We start from the raw sequence: 14438 nt of genomic DNA, 5'->3' as shown, positions 1-14438 counted from the left end.
TGTTTTCCAGATTTGGTGAAAGCCATGTTATCAGAACAAGAGAGTATTTCTCACATAGAAAAAAAAAAGTGAAATTCAGATGTCACCGCCTCGAAGCCCTCCTGTAGCCTTCTTACCAAGTTGAGCTAGGGACCCCTCCTCTGGGCTCCCCCAGCTTCCTGAATTTCTCTCTGTCTCTGCTCAGATTATATCATGTGGCCATTGCCTATGTCCATGTCTGCTCCCATCCCTCAAACTGGTCTCACTGGTGTGTGGGGGTCCAGGGCCCAGCACAAGGCCAAGCATTGGGTGGAATCAGGAAGCACTGTGAACGGCAGTGAATGATGCAGAAGCACAGTTAGGGGCTGGTGACCACGGGAGTGTGTCTCTGCCTATACTTCCATTCAGTGAGAACTTGTTTCAGAGAGTTTACCATTGTAAGCCAGGAGTAAGCATGGGTGTAAACACTTTTTGTAAAGCTTATGAAGTTTGTCAGCTTTGTTTATTAGTTCTGGCACAAGTTTCCTCACAGCCTACACACCCTCATGAGTCTTGAAGAGCCATGTGGACGGACGCATACAAAACCTAGGACGGGACCCAGAATGCTGAACAATGAATAAAACCAGAGCAGCAGACTATGGGGGGATAAAAAAGCACCAGGATCTCAGCCGAGCCACACTCTGAGCCACGCTCGTCATTCACAGGCCGTGTGACCTAGACAGTCACTTTGCCTCTCTGGCCTGTACTTTCCTCACCTGCCTAATGAGGGCCTTGGCGTGGGTTCCACCAGGTGCTCATCATATACAGGTCTTCGGGACAAGACTGCCCTCAGGAGGTCACAGACTGAAGAGTAAAACAGGCTCACACACACAAGGTTCTTCAGTGGAGGAAGGAGAAATGAACATTTATTGAGTACCAACTGGATCCCTGGCATTTCATATCTAATATCTAATTTAATGCCTCCTCCAAGGTAGACATGACTGCCCCCATTTTATAGCTGTGGGAACAGAGGCTCAAGAGGTGACCTGCATGCACTTGTGGAGCTAGCAAGCGACAGAGCTGGCATCTGAGCCCAGTGTGCCTGACTTGGACAGTCTATGACTCCATGATTTAAAGGGGGAAAAAAAGATTAATTCAGGAGACTGCATGCTTATTTTTTCCCCTTAGATCTGTTCTTTTAATCATGTAAATTAATTTTTATCTGATTCAGGAAATGGAAAATGTCTCGTTCTAGACTGTGTATTATAAAAAGCTGAAAGAGCCCTGGCCGGTTTGGCTCAGCGGTTAGAGCATCGGCCTGCGGTCCTGAGAGATCCGGGTTCGGTTCCCGCTAAGGGCATGTACCTCGGTTGCAGTTTGTCCCCGGCTCTGGTTGGTCGTGCGGGTGGCAGCCACTCGATGTGTCGCTTTCACGTCGATGTTTCTCTCTCTCTCTCTCCCTCTCCCTCTATCTGAACAAAATATCGAAAAATGTCCTCGGGTGAGGATAAAAAAAATAAAAATAAAAATAAAAAATAAAAAGCTGAAAGATGGCTCATTCATTTGATCATTCATTCACTCATTCATTCAACAAATACTTATTGAGTGTCCACTATGTACCGACCATGAACTGTTGTAAGTTCTAGACAATCATAATCACAAAGTCTGTCACATGGAACTGACATTGCACTGGGAAGATAGTCGATAAAGATGTACACAACTAAATATGATTATTTCAGTTTATTAGAAGTCCTAAGAGTGATGTAAACTAGGAGATTGATAAGGCAGATTTGAGTTGGGCGCTCCGTCTAAGGTAGTCAGAAATGGCCTTTCTCAGGAGATGAAATTTGAGGTGAGTTTAGGTTGAGAAAGACCTAAGCATGTGATGATCTAGGGAAAGTGCTTCTTAAGCTGAGGGAACAGCAGGTGAAAAGGCACTGTGGTAGGGACAAGCTTGACTATCTGAGGAACAGAAGGGAAGCCAGTGTGGCTAGAATTATTAAAGAGAGGAAACATGGTGGGAAATGATGTGGGAGATGGGGTTATGAGGCCATGGTAAGGAGTTTAGATAGCTAGAGAAAGTCGTTGGTGGAAGGTTTATTAATGACATTCAGTGACATTCACAGTAAGGACATTCAACCTTAGAGTTGACAGGAAACTTAGGGACACTCTGACCTAAGCACTTCACATTGGTCCAACTGAAATGACCTGTCCATAGACCCAACAAGGTCAGTTAGTGGTGAAGTCAAGAGTTAGTGGAACACTGGTGTCCCTACTCCCCAGGGAGTTAAAGCAGAGCTCTTAGCCAAACCAGTGACACCCAGGCTGTAATGCAACCACTCAGGCCACCATTGTGTCGCTCTCCTGATCAGTTGCACCAATCTTCCCTGTCTTCTGACTTCTACCCTTTCTTTCCTAAGGTCTATTGTCTATAGAGCGGGCAGAAAGAACATGGTAAAATTTAGTTTTGATCGTCACACCTTTGCTCAAACCCTCTGAAGGCTTCTCTGTATTTCATTGTACCTGTTTATTTTTTTGTCTCTCCATTAGTCTTGAGGACAGGCCCTTGTCTTGGATATTCTTGGATCTTTGCTCTGCCAAATATAGGAGCTCAGTAACTGCTGAATGAATAAATAAACATCTGCAAAATAAGCAGATTAGGTGATTTACTTTATGTTTATGCATGAGAGTTTATCTGGTTATTGTTTATGTATAACACATTGGTTAAGAGCATGGGCTTTGAACCAGACTGCCTAGGTTCAAATCCCATCTCTTCCATTTACCTGTGGTTTGACTTTGGATAGACTATTAGCTCCTTTGTGTCTCAGTTTCCTTGTCTATATAATGAGGATAATAATAGTATCTAACTCATGGGTTGTTGCAGGTATTAAATTAGTTCATACACATAAACTGCCTAGAACAATTCTTGGTACCTCTCAACTATTAGTCTGGTTTTTTTTTTCTTTATTGATTTTAGAGAGAGGAAGGGAGAGGGAGAGAGAGATAGAAACATCAATAAGAGAGAACATAGATTTGCCACCTCCTGCATGGCCCCCACTGGGAATTTGGCCCACAACCTGGGCATGTGCCCTGACCAGGAATCAAACTGGCAACCTCTTGCTGCATGGGTCAAAGCTCAACAATGGAGCCACACCCACCTGGCATTAGTTACTTTTTTCTAGCTTATCTTTATTGTTGAATGTATTACAGATGCCCCTCCTTTATACCCCCATTGACACCCCCCCTCCCCAACCCCACCCCACTCCTGCCTTCCCCACACTATTGTCTGTTCCATTGGTTATGCATATATGCATAGACGTTCTTTGGTTATTTCTTCCCACCCTCCCTCCCTCCTTACCTTTGAGGTTCATCAGTCTAACAATCAATTTGTACTTCTTAATTCCTTCATCTTTTTCACCCATCCTCCTTGCCCCTTCCCATCTGGCAACCAACAAAAAGTTCCCTGTATCTGTGAGTCTGTTTCTGTTCTGCTTGCTCATTTTGTTTGTAGATTCAATTGTTGATAGATATGTATTTATTGCCACTTTATTGTTCATATTTTTCTCCTTTCCCTTCCTCTTCCCCTTCTTCTTCTAGAAGACCCGTCAACATTTCCTACAATACTGGTTTGGTGGTGATAAACTTCTTTAGCTTTTTCTTGTCTGGGAAACTCTTTTTTTAAAATCTTTATTGTTGAATGTAGAATGTATTACAGATGTTCCACATTTTTCCCTCATTGACCCCCCTCCTCCCCACTCCCGCCCCCCTCCCGCCTTTTCCCACACTATTGTCTGTGTCCATTGGTTATGCATATAAGTTCTTTGGTTTATTTCTCCACCCACCCCCCAACCCCTTTTCCTTTGAGGTTTGTCAGTCTAGCAATGAATTTGTACTTCTTAATCCCTTCACTGCTTTCACCCATTCCCCCAACCCCCCTCCCATCTGGCACCCAACAAGATGTTCTCTGTATCTATGAGAATGTTTCTGTTCTGCCTGTTCATTTTGTTTGTAGATTCCATTGTCGATAGATATGTATTCACTGCCATTTTGTTTGTTCATATATTTTATCTTTTTCTTCAAAAAGACCCTTCATCATTTCATATAATAACGGTTTGGTGGTGATGAACTCCTTTAACTTTTTCTTGTCTGGGAAACTCTTTATATGGCCATCGACTCTAAATGACAGTTTTGCAGAATAGAGTAATCTTGGTTGTAGGTTCTTGCTTTTCATCACTCTGAATATTTCTTGCCACTCCCTTCTGGCCTGCAAAGTTTCTTTTGAGAAATCACCTGACAGCCTTATGGGAACTCCCTTATAGGTAACTACCTGCTTTTCTCTTGCTGCTTTTAAGATTCCCTCTTTGTCTTGAACCTTTTGCATTTTGATGATGATGCCTCTTGGGGTTCATCTTGTTTGGGACTCTCTGTGCTTCCTGGACTTGTATATCTGTTTCCTTCACCAAATTAGGGAAGTTTTCTGCCATTATAATTTCAAACAGGTTTTCAATTTCTTGTTCTCTCTCTTCTCTGGCACCCCCAAGATGCGAATGTTGGCACGCTTGAAGTTGTCCCAGAGGTTCCTTACACTATCCTCATTTTTTTGGATTTCTTTTTCTTTTTGCTGTTCTGATTGGTCGTTTTTTGCTTCCTTATATTCCAAATCAATGGTTTGCTTCTTGGATTTACGTACTCTACTATTGAATCTTTGTAAATTATTCTTTATTTCAGTTAAAGCCTCCTTTGTTTTTAACTGTGCATCCTTCATTTCTGACTGGTCCTTTTTTATGCTCTTGAGGCCCTCACTAAGTTCATTGTGCATCTTTATAAGCAGTATTTTGAACTCAGCATCTGTTAGGTTGCTTATCTCCATTTTGCTTAGTTCTTTTCTTGGGGTTTTGTTCTATTATTTTGGGACCTGTGTCTTTGTCTCCTCATTTTGGCTGCCTCCCTGTGTTTGTTTCTGTGTATTACTTAACGAGTGGTGTGGGGCTAGCTGAGACCAGATGCTGCTCGTTTGAAAAAATTTAGGAGAAACCTGAAGCAGGATCCAAGACAGGCCAATCCTATGGTTAAGCAAGTGGCAACAGCTTGGGTGGGCCTGAAAGTTGGGTGGGGTGGGGCGAGGCCTCAGGGAGTCACCAGGGCGGGGCTACCAGTGTGAGCCAGGTTGCTGGAGTCCCAGACATGGCCGCTATCTGCTGCCCCCGGGAAGGGCTCACCAAAAGAACAAAGGCCTCTGACAGCACGTTTGTCCCGGAGAAAGCCCCTCTCCAGCCCCCTCGCTCCAGTGCGAAACAGCTCAGTTCTTCCCTGTATGTCTCTGGTGCCCCTCGAGCTGCCTCCCCTCTAAGCTTAGAGGGAGTGAGTCTGATAAATTCGTGCGCGGGTCCTTTAAGGAACTGCCTGGGGCTCCAGCAGCTTCAGCTTCCCTGAGCCTCAGTTCCTGCTGGTTTTTCCAGCCAGAAGTTATGAGGACTTCTCTTCCTGGCACTGGAACCCTGAGCGGGTCACCTGGTGTGGGACGGGGACCCCTCAGTCCTCAGGAAGGACCTTCCCAGCCAAGGTAGCCTCCTGATTTTTATCCGCCACACGTGGGTGTGGGACCAGCCCGTCTCACTGCTGTCTCGCTGCCGCCCCTTTCGCCTCCTCCCCTCCTACCAGTCTCGATGCAGCTTCTTTAATTCTGTAGTTGTAGGACTTCCATTCAGCTTGATTTCAGGCGGTTTTGAATGATGGTTGTTCTTTAGTTTAGTTGTAACTTGGATGTGGTTGTGGGAGGACGCAATACCGCGTTTACCTATGCCGCTATCTTGACCGGAAGTCTGGGAAACTCTTGATATATCCATCAATTCTAAATGATAGCTTTGCAGGATAGAGTAATCTTGGTTGTAGGTCGTTGCTTTTCATCACCTGAATATCTCTTGCCACTCCTTTCTGGTCTGCAAAGTTTCTTTTGAGAAATCAGCTGACAGTCTTATAGGAGCTCCTTTGTAGGTAAGGAACTGCCTTTATTTTATTTATTTATTTTTGAGGTCTTCTCAAACTGGCCATGTCTTGCAAGTCTATGTTTGGGTTCATTTTTCTTTGCATGAAAATCCAAGGAATCATAAATCATGCCAAAGCCAATTGTCTCACCACCACCAAAATGGATTCTGATGCAAATACAAAGATGACACCTGGTGTGGTTTTATATATTTTGGCTAGTTTTTCCCAAACTTATTTCTTAAGTACTATTGTCTTCTTGGGGAGAAGGATGTCAATGGCCATTTGTTTCCTTCACTACTGGTCTGGATAGTTACTGTGTTGTTCATGATGGTGACTGATTTTCAAGCAGCTAGGAAGGAAAAGAGCTAAAATCTTTTTTTTTTTTTATAATTTTAATTTTATTTTTGTTACAGATGTTTCTTTTTTTTCACCCCATTGACACCCTCCTCCCCATCCCCCTCCCCATCCCCCTCGCCCCATCCCCGGCTTTGTTGTCCATGTCCATTGGTTATGCATACATGCATATAAGTTCTGTGGTTTATCTCTCCCCGCCCCCCCTTCTGAGGGTTGTCAGTCTGTATCCTACTTCCATATTTCTGGGTCTACCCTATTCCTCGGACTGTTATGTTCATTATATTCCACAAATAAGTGAGATCATGTGGTATTTGTCTTTTTCTGCTTGGCTTGTTTCACTTAGGATAATACTTTCCAGGTCCCTCCATGTCGTCTCAAAGGATAAGAGATCTTTCTTTCTTACAGCTGCATAGTACTCTATTGTGTATATGTACCACTGCTTTTTTATCCATTCGTCTACTGATGGACACTTGGACTGTTTCCAGATCTGAGCTATTGTAAATAGTGCTGCTATGAACATGGGAGTACATATATTCTTTCTGACTGGTGTTTCAGGCTTCTTAGGGTATATTCCTAGAAGCGGGATCACTGGGTCAAATGGAAGTTCAATTTTTAATTTTTTGAGGTAACACCATATTGTTTTCCATAGTGGCTGCACCAGTCTGCATTCCCACCAGCAGTGTACTAGAGTCCCCTTTTCTCCACACTCTCGTCAATACTTGTTTGATGATTTGTTGATGGCAGCCATTCTGACAGGTATGAGGTGATGCCTCATTGTTGTTTTAATTTGCATCTCTCTGATGATTAGTGATGTTGAGCATTTCTTCATATGTCTCGTGGCCATTTGTATGTCCTGTTTGAAGAGGTGTCTATTCAGCTCCTCTGCCCATTTTTTAATTGGGTTCTTTGTCTTCCTTTTGTTGAGTTGTATGAGTACTCTATATATTTTGGAAATTAACCCCTTATCTAATGTATCATTGGCAATGATGTTCTCCCATATAGTGGGTTGCCTTTCCATTTTGATGGTTGTTTCTTTTGCTGTGCAGAATCTTGCTGCTTTTAAGATTTTCTCTTTGTCCTGAACCTTTTGCATTTTGATGATGATGTGTCTTGGTGTGGGTCTTTTTGGGTTCATCTTGTTTGGGACTTTGTGCTTCCTGGACTTATATGTCTGTTTCCTTCACCAAGTTAGGAAAGTTTTCTGTCATTTTTTTTTTTTTTTTTTTGGTACATGCTCCTAGCGGGAACCAAACCCGGGACTCTGGTCCACAGGCTGACGCTCAACCACTGAGCCAAACAGGCCAGGACTCTGTCATTATTTCTTCAAATATGTTTTCAATTTCTTGTTCTCTCTCTTCTCCTCCTGGCACCTCTATGATACAAATGTTGGCACGCTTGATGTTGTCCCAGAGGCTCCTTACAGTATCCTCATTTTTTCTTTTTGGATCTTTTGTCTTTTTGCTGTTCTGATTGGGTGTTTTTTGCTTCCTTATATTGCAAATCGATAATTTGCTTCTTGATTTTATCTACTCTACTATTGATTCCCTGTAAATTATTCTTTATTTCAGTTAGTGCATCCTTCATTTCTGACTGGTTCTTTTTTATATTGTCGATGTTCTCACTAAATTCCTTGGAGTTCTCCTTAAGTTCCTTGAAGGTCTCACTAATTTCCTTGAATGTCTCACTAAGTTTCTTGATCATCCTTATAACCAGTGTTTTGAATTCTGTATCTGATTGATTGCTTATCTCCATTTTATTTAGTTGTTTTTCTGGAGTTCTGTTCTGTTCTTTCATTTGGGACATGTTTGTTTGTCTCCTCATTTTGGCTGCTTCCCTGCGATTATTTCTATGTTTGGTAGAGTTGCTATGTTTCCTAGGCTTTATAGGGTGGATTATTGTTGTAGATGTCCTGTAGGATTCAGTGGCACAGTCTCCCTAATCACCCCAACTGGGCGCTAAAGGTGCACCCCTTGCATAGACTGTACACCCTTCTGTTGTAATTGAATCTTGATTGCTGCTGGCACGCAATGGGAGGGGTTTACTCAGGCTGATCATCTGCAAAGACTGGCTGTACCCACTGACCACTGGCCTCTGACTACCTTGGAGGATCAGTTGTGTAGTGGCCCATCACACAGAGCAAGACTTACTTCAGCAGGGTTCTGGTACCCACTGAGTCCACTCATTGAGTGTGTCACTTGTGGAGGTAGTTGAGTGATAGTGTTTTGATATGGTCTGAAGCTGTCCACTGGGTGTGCTGGCTCTGGGGCAAGGTCAGCCACTGCCTGTGTTCTACCCAGGGCCACCAAGCATAAACTACAAAGTGTTCTGCTGATGGCTGCTTCGTGTGATGGGCTTGCAGGTGCCCAGAAAAAGCCAAGTTGTGAACCAAGGCTGGCTGCTTCTAGTGCCAGGCCAGGAGCCACTTAACGAGAGGTTTGGGGCTCACTAAGACCAGATGCCCTTTGTTTGAGAGATTTTAGGAAAATCTGAAGCAGGATCCCAGACAGACCAATCCTATGGTAAAGCCTTTGGAAACAGCTTGGGTGGGCCTGTAAATTGAGTGGGGCAGGGCCTCAGGGAATCACCAGGGCGAGGCAAACAGTGTGAGTCAGGTAACTGGAGTCCCAGATATGGCTGCAGTCTGTGCCCCTAGGGAAGGGCTCACCAAAGGTACATCAGCCTCTGCCAGCACATCTGTCCAGGAGAAAGCCACCTCTCCAGCCCCAGTCCTAAGGCCAAAAGGCCCAGTTCTCCCCTGTATTTCTCTGGCGCCCCTCAAGCTTCCTCCCCTCTGAGCTTAGAGGAAGCAAGTCGGAGTAAGTCTCTGCAGGCCCTTTAAGAGGAACTGCCTGAGGCTTCAGCAGTCTCAGCCTCCCTGAGCCTCAGTTCCCTCGGGTTTTTCCAGCCAGAAGTGATGGGGACTTCTCTTCCTGGCACTGGAACCCTGAGCTGGGTGCCTTGTGTGGGCTGGGGACCCCTCAGTCCTCAGGGAGGACCTTCCCAGCCCAGGTGTCTTCCTGATTTTTATCCACCACATGTGGGTGTGGGGCCAGCTTGTCCACGCCTCCACTCCTCCTACCAGTCTCAATGTGGCTGCTGCTTTAATTTCATAGTTGCAGGACTTCCATTCAGCTCAGTTTCAGGTAGTTCTGAATGATGGTTGTTCTGTAGTATAGTTGTAATTTTGATGTGGTTGTGGGAGGAGGTGATACCATGTTTACCTATGCCACCATCTTGACCGGGAGCCTCTATGTCAACTCTTAGTTATTGATATCATTACTGATAACTACCTGTGCAATGAGGAAAATGAATGTAAGAATGGTCTGGATGGCTTCAATGGAGACTCCTGGTTTAGGAGACAAATTACTGTCTTTGGAGGGTTCCCCTAATTTGCTGGTACTACAGTCTTGGGCAAGTTCACTTCACCCTTCAGAGTCTGTTTTCATATCTGAAAAATGAAGATAACCTACCCCATCTGACTGTAGCTTCGCGCTTAAGTGAGATCATGTATATCAAGTTTCTGGCACAGCACCTGGCACCTAATCCGCAGGCACAAATGTTTCCTTTCTCTCTTCTCCCAGCTAGCCTACGAGCTCGCCAAGCACGAGATGCCTGTTAACTGTGCCTGAATCTGCCCACGCCCTCAATGCCTAGCACAGACCTGGCCCTGTGAACAGACAATAAACACTTGTGGACCTTACGTAGGCTGCCATTGCAAAATTTCACACACCTGTCCCTTCAGTTTCATTTTTTTTTTTTTTCTGCCAAAAATCTTGTCCAGAGCATCATCTTCTCTCATGGTGGCTATGCCAATGTCCCTCCCTCTAGCTATACTGAACATGGTACCAGGTTTGCCTTTTTTTTCTTTTTCTTTATTGATTTTAGAGAGAGAGGAGGGGAGAGGGAGAGAGAGATAGAAACATTGATGAGAGAGAACATCGACTGGCTGCCTCCTGTATGCCCCCCACTGGGGATTGGGCCCACAACCTTGGCATGTGCCCTGACCAGGAATTGAACCAGCAACCTCTTGGTGCATTGGTTGACGCTCAACCACTGAGCCACACCGGCTGGGACAGGTTTATCTTTCTAAATCACAGTTCAGACCATGCCCTTTACCTAGTTCAGAAACCTCTGTGACCCTTTAGGGGTGACCCAACCCACCCCTGCTCCTTAGACTGGCGTTTGAGGCTCACCACAGCCCACCCCTGGCTGCCCTTGCATGTCCTCTATCTCTGCCCCTCTAACCTTAAACATAAACATGCGCAGGAGCACCAGACCGAATCACAGTTCCTTGGACCTTGACACTGCTGTGCCCTTGCTCACACTGTTCCCCTGCCTGCAGTGGCCTTCCAAAGCATCGCACATCCCACACCCAAGGTCCCACTCTAATGCCACCTCTCCACCTGACCTCACCAATTCCACAAGGTAGAAGTGTCCTCCTGCACCTAAGTTCCCACAGAGCTTCACACTGTGGGCCTTGAACTGTATCTGTGGACATAAGCCAAGTGATGAACAAATGTGTGTTGGCCTCCCACTGTCAAGGTAGGGATGCATCTCATTCACCTCTGTATCTCTCTTCTCACACAGGTACATATTTTCTTGAGCACATCAGGGGCAAAATACATATTTACTAGATGAGTCACCTAGCCTTGTCCACTCTAGTGTGCAAAGATGTCTTGAATCAGTCTCTTGTTCCTCATTTCCTGTAAGGCAGACCACATCCACTTGGGCTGATACAACAGCCTGTTAGCAGTCTCTCTTTTTCCCTTTGGAGCCCCACACAGACTACCTTTATACAACAAAAATCTCATGCTGCTTCTCCACTGAAAATCTTTGTTTGTTTGTTAGTAATCCTCACCCGAAGATATTTTTCCATCGATTTTTTTTAAGAGAGAGTTTGGGGGGGGGGGAGAGAAATATCTATGTGAGAGAGACACATCAATCTGTTGCCTCCTGCACAACTTCCACTAGGCCAGGGATCAAACCCACAACCCATGTACATGCCTAGAATCAAACCCACGACCCTTTGGTCCCCGGGCCAATGCTCCTAACCACTGAGCCAAACCAGCCGGGGTGCTACTGAATATCTTTCATTAGCTCCCCATTGCCACGAGACAAAGCCTCAGCTGAGTTCCTCTTCAGCCTAATCTTTTGCTTCCCCGTGCCCCCTTCCTTACACATACTTCCTTGCACTCCTCCAGGGCTACTTGTAATACCATGACAACCCTGTGTTGTTTCAGGTCTCTGTGTCTTAGCATATGCTGTTCCCTCTTCTTCAAATGACACCTCATCTCCACAACCCATCCCCCATCACCTGATAAATAGCTGCCCATAACTCAATACTCAGTTCTGACAAAAGCTTCCTCTGTGGAGGAGATGGCTGACCGCATGCACGTCCCCCGACTAACCATTCACCCCACAGATACTTGGCATCACTGTGCACCAGACATGCCCTCTAGGCGGCTGCTGTACTGGTCAGATTCCTGTGGTTGCAGTCATCACTCAGTGCTGACATGCACTGCGCTCCTACCTGCCTCGCTTCCCTGGAGCCCTGAGGGGGGCTGCTCCTGGCTCTTGTCACTGAGTGCCTCTGGTCACTGAGGACTCACACAGTGCTCCGCGTATGGGCGACCCATAAATGAGCTGCACTGTGTGCTGGGGAGCAGAGGGGAGGAAGTCAAGTGGGGAAAATGGCAGGACAACTGTGAAGGTCTCTTGCATCTTATTTTAGAGTACAGCTCCTGCTTATTCATAGTAAAAATGATGCTCAGCTTTGACTGTCCTGGGGCTCCTGCTCAGGCTTCTGGTGAGTGGTGCTTAGTGGCAACATTCTCAGAAAATTATACCTGAAAAATTTGAAAACATACATTTGCAAAGATACATGCACCTCTGTGTTCATTGCAGCATTATCCATGGTGGTCAAGACATGGAAACAACCAAAATGTCCTTCAATAGAGGACTGGATAAAGAAGATGTGGTACATATACACAATGGACTACTTCTCAGCCATAAGAAAGGATGAAATACTGCCATTTGCAACAACATAGATGGACCTTGAGAATATTATGCTAAGTGAAATAAGTCAGGCAGAAAAAGCTAAAAACCATATGATTTCACTCTTGTGTGGCATATAAAACAGAAACCTGTGAACACAAGTAGCAGTGTGGTAGTGGCCAGAGGGAAGAAGGCGGGGGTGTGTGTGGGGGGTGAAAGGGGCACCCCCTTTATATATGGTGACAGAAGAAGATTTGACATTGGGTGGTTGGGCACACAGTGCAATATACAAATCTTCTAACATAGAAACCCACACCTGAAACCCATATGATCCTATTAACTAATGTCACCCCATTATATTTAATTAAAAAAGAAAATTCCATTTAACCCCTAAAATGCTGGTCCAGTGAACAGGTTATACAGGCTGCCAATATCCTAGCACAGTGTGAGGTGTGGCTTTGTTACCTTCAGGGTGGCAGAAAATAAGTAAATTCTGGTCTTAGTGACAACTCTTCAGACCCTCAAATGTGTCCATTCTTCTCTTTAACAGGATACTTGGCATTGAGGACAGAGAGAGAAATTGGACTGTTCCTGCCCTAGAGAGGCTCCTTGTCTGGGGATGCAGGCTGTGCTCCAAGACATGTCCCTCAACGAGTAAGTCACCACGTGGCTGAGTCCCAAAGAGCAAGTCTCCGAAGGACTGAGGAGCATGGTGCATTCGAGGAAGGAAAAGAGGACAGGTGGTGGGTACCTGGACATTAGGAAGAAGATCCCAAGGTGAACCTGGAGAGATCTTGCAAGGTGGAGGCAGAGGGTGGGGCACAGCCGTGTAACTACAGTAACAGCTAACATTTGTGTGGCACTCGCAGTGTGCCAGGCACTCTTCCAGATGTTTTATAAGGGTTCACTCCTTTGATGGTCCCTATCTCCTATGAGGTTAATAATTGTGATTATTATTCTGTGAGCCATGAGAAGTCAAGCAGGGAAAAGGTGTCAGACTTCTGTATGAGAATTTCCCCTCTGGTTCTTGTGTGGAGTACTGAAGGGTGTCAGAGTGGATGCTGGGAGATCCATCAGGAGGCCTCCACAGTAGTGGTCTGGGGCTAGATGCCAGGAGCTTGGACTTGATGGGTGGCTATGGGGGATGCCAGGAGCTTGGACTTGATGGGTAGAGAGATGGGTGGGGATACTGGAGAGCTATTCAAGGGAGAGTTGACCAAACTGCTCAGGACTTACTCATTCTTCAGAACTCAGACCAGGGCTCCAAACAAACCACCCCTCCTCCAGGCTTGCCCACACCTTCTTTCCTTCTAATTGCCCTGATCTTACCCAACACCAGACTCTAGGGCAGTTTTTCAAAAAGCAAATCACAGAAAGCCAGCTGCCCAAATAAATAATTCCTCAAACCATCACTTTGCTACATGGCTAATAAGGCAGAAGATAATTCCCCAAAACCAAAGCATTCAAAGTTAATTCCCTAAATTTGCTTGTTTCTTTTCAAAACTATCACACAATTTATGAGATTGGGTTTTTTTTATCCTCATCTGAGGGTAGGTTTATTGCTTTTAGAGAAAGAGGAGGGGGGGGGGGGGGAGAGAGAAGAGCCCTGGTCAGTTTGACTCAGCCACTTGATGTGTCCCTTTCATGTCAATGTTTCTCTCTCTCTCTCTCTCTCTCTCCCACTCTATCTGAACAAAAAATGGAAAAATGTCATTGGGTGAGGATAAAAAAAAAGAGAGAGAGAAGAAAGAAACATTCATTGGTTTCCTCCCATATATACCCCAACCAGGGATTAAGCCCACAACCCAACCTAGGTATGTGCCCTGACCAGGAATCAAACCTGTAACCTTTTGGGGTACAGGACCATGTTCCAACCAATTGAGCCACCCAGCCAGGGCAAGATAGGTTTTTTTCATCAGTGAAGGTGTTGGTGGAGGATCACCCAACTGAGCTGACCACCAAGGAACTCCAAGACCTTCAGAGGGAGCAGCAGCAGATGGCAGCAGAGGAGGCCGGGGTGTGGGGGAGGGAGGATATTCTTACTTCACAAATCAAGGAAAGACATGGGAAATGGGGAGAAATGCCAAGTTTTATTGAGAAACATCACCCTGACAAAGAAGTAGCAAACTGTGCCATAAACTTGTTCA

General features: G+C 45.3%; 1 protein-coding gene; it reads left to right on the top strand.

Annotated features, from left to right (window-relative positions):
• EMSY (EMSY transcriptional repressor, BRCA2 interacting) overlaps positions 1–14438 on the top strand; it is a 546562-nt gene that overhangs the window by 361275 nt on the left and 170849 nt on the right.

The sequence above is a fragment of the Molossus molossus genome, unplaced genomic scaffold (assembly GCF_014108415.1).
Source record: "Molossus molossus isolate mMolMol1 unplaced genomic scaffold, mMolMol1.p scaffold_m16_p_13, whole genome shotgun sequence".
Taxonomy (NCBI): domain Eukaryota; kingdom Metazoa; phylum Chordata; class Mammalia; order Chiroptera; family Molossidae; genus Molossus; species Molossus molossus.
The sequence above is the reverse complement of the archived record's forward strand: the minus strand, read 5'-3'. Positions and strand labels throughout refer to the sequence as shown.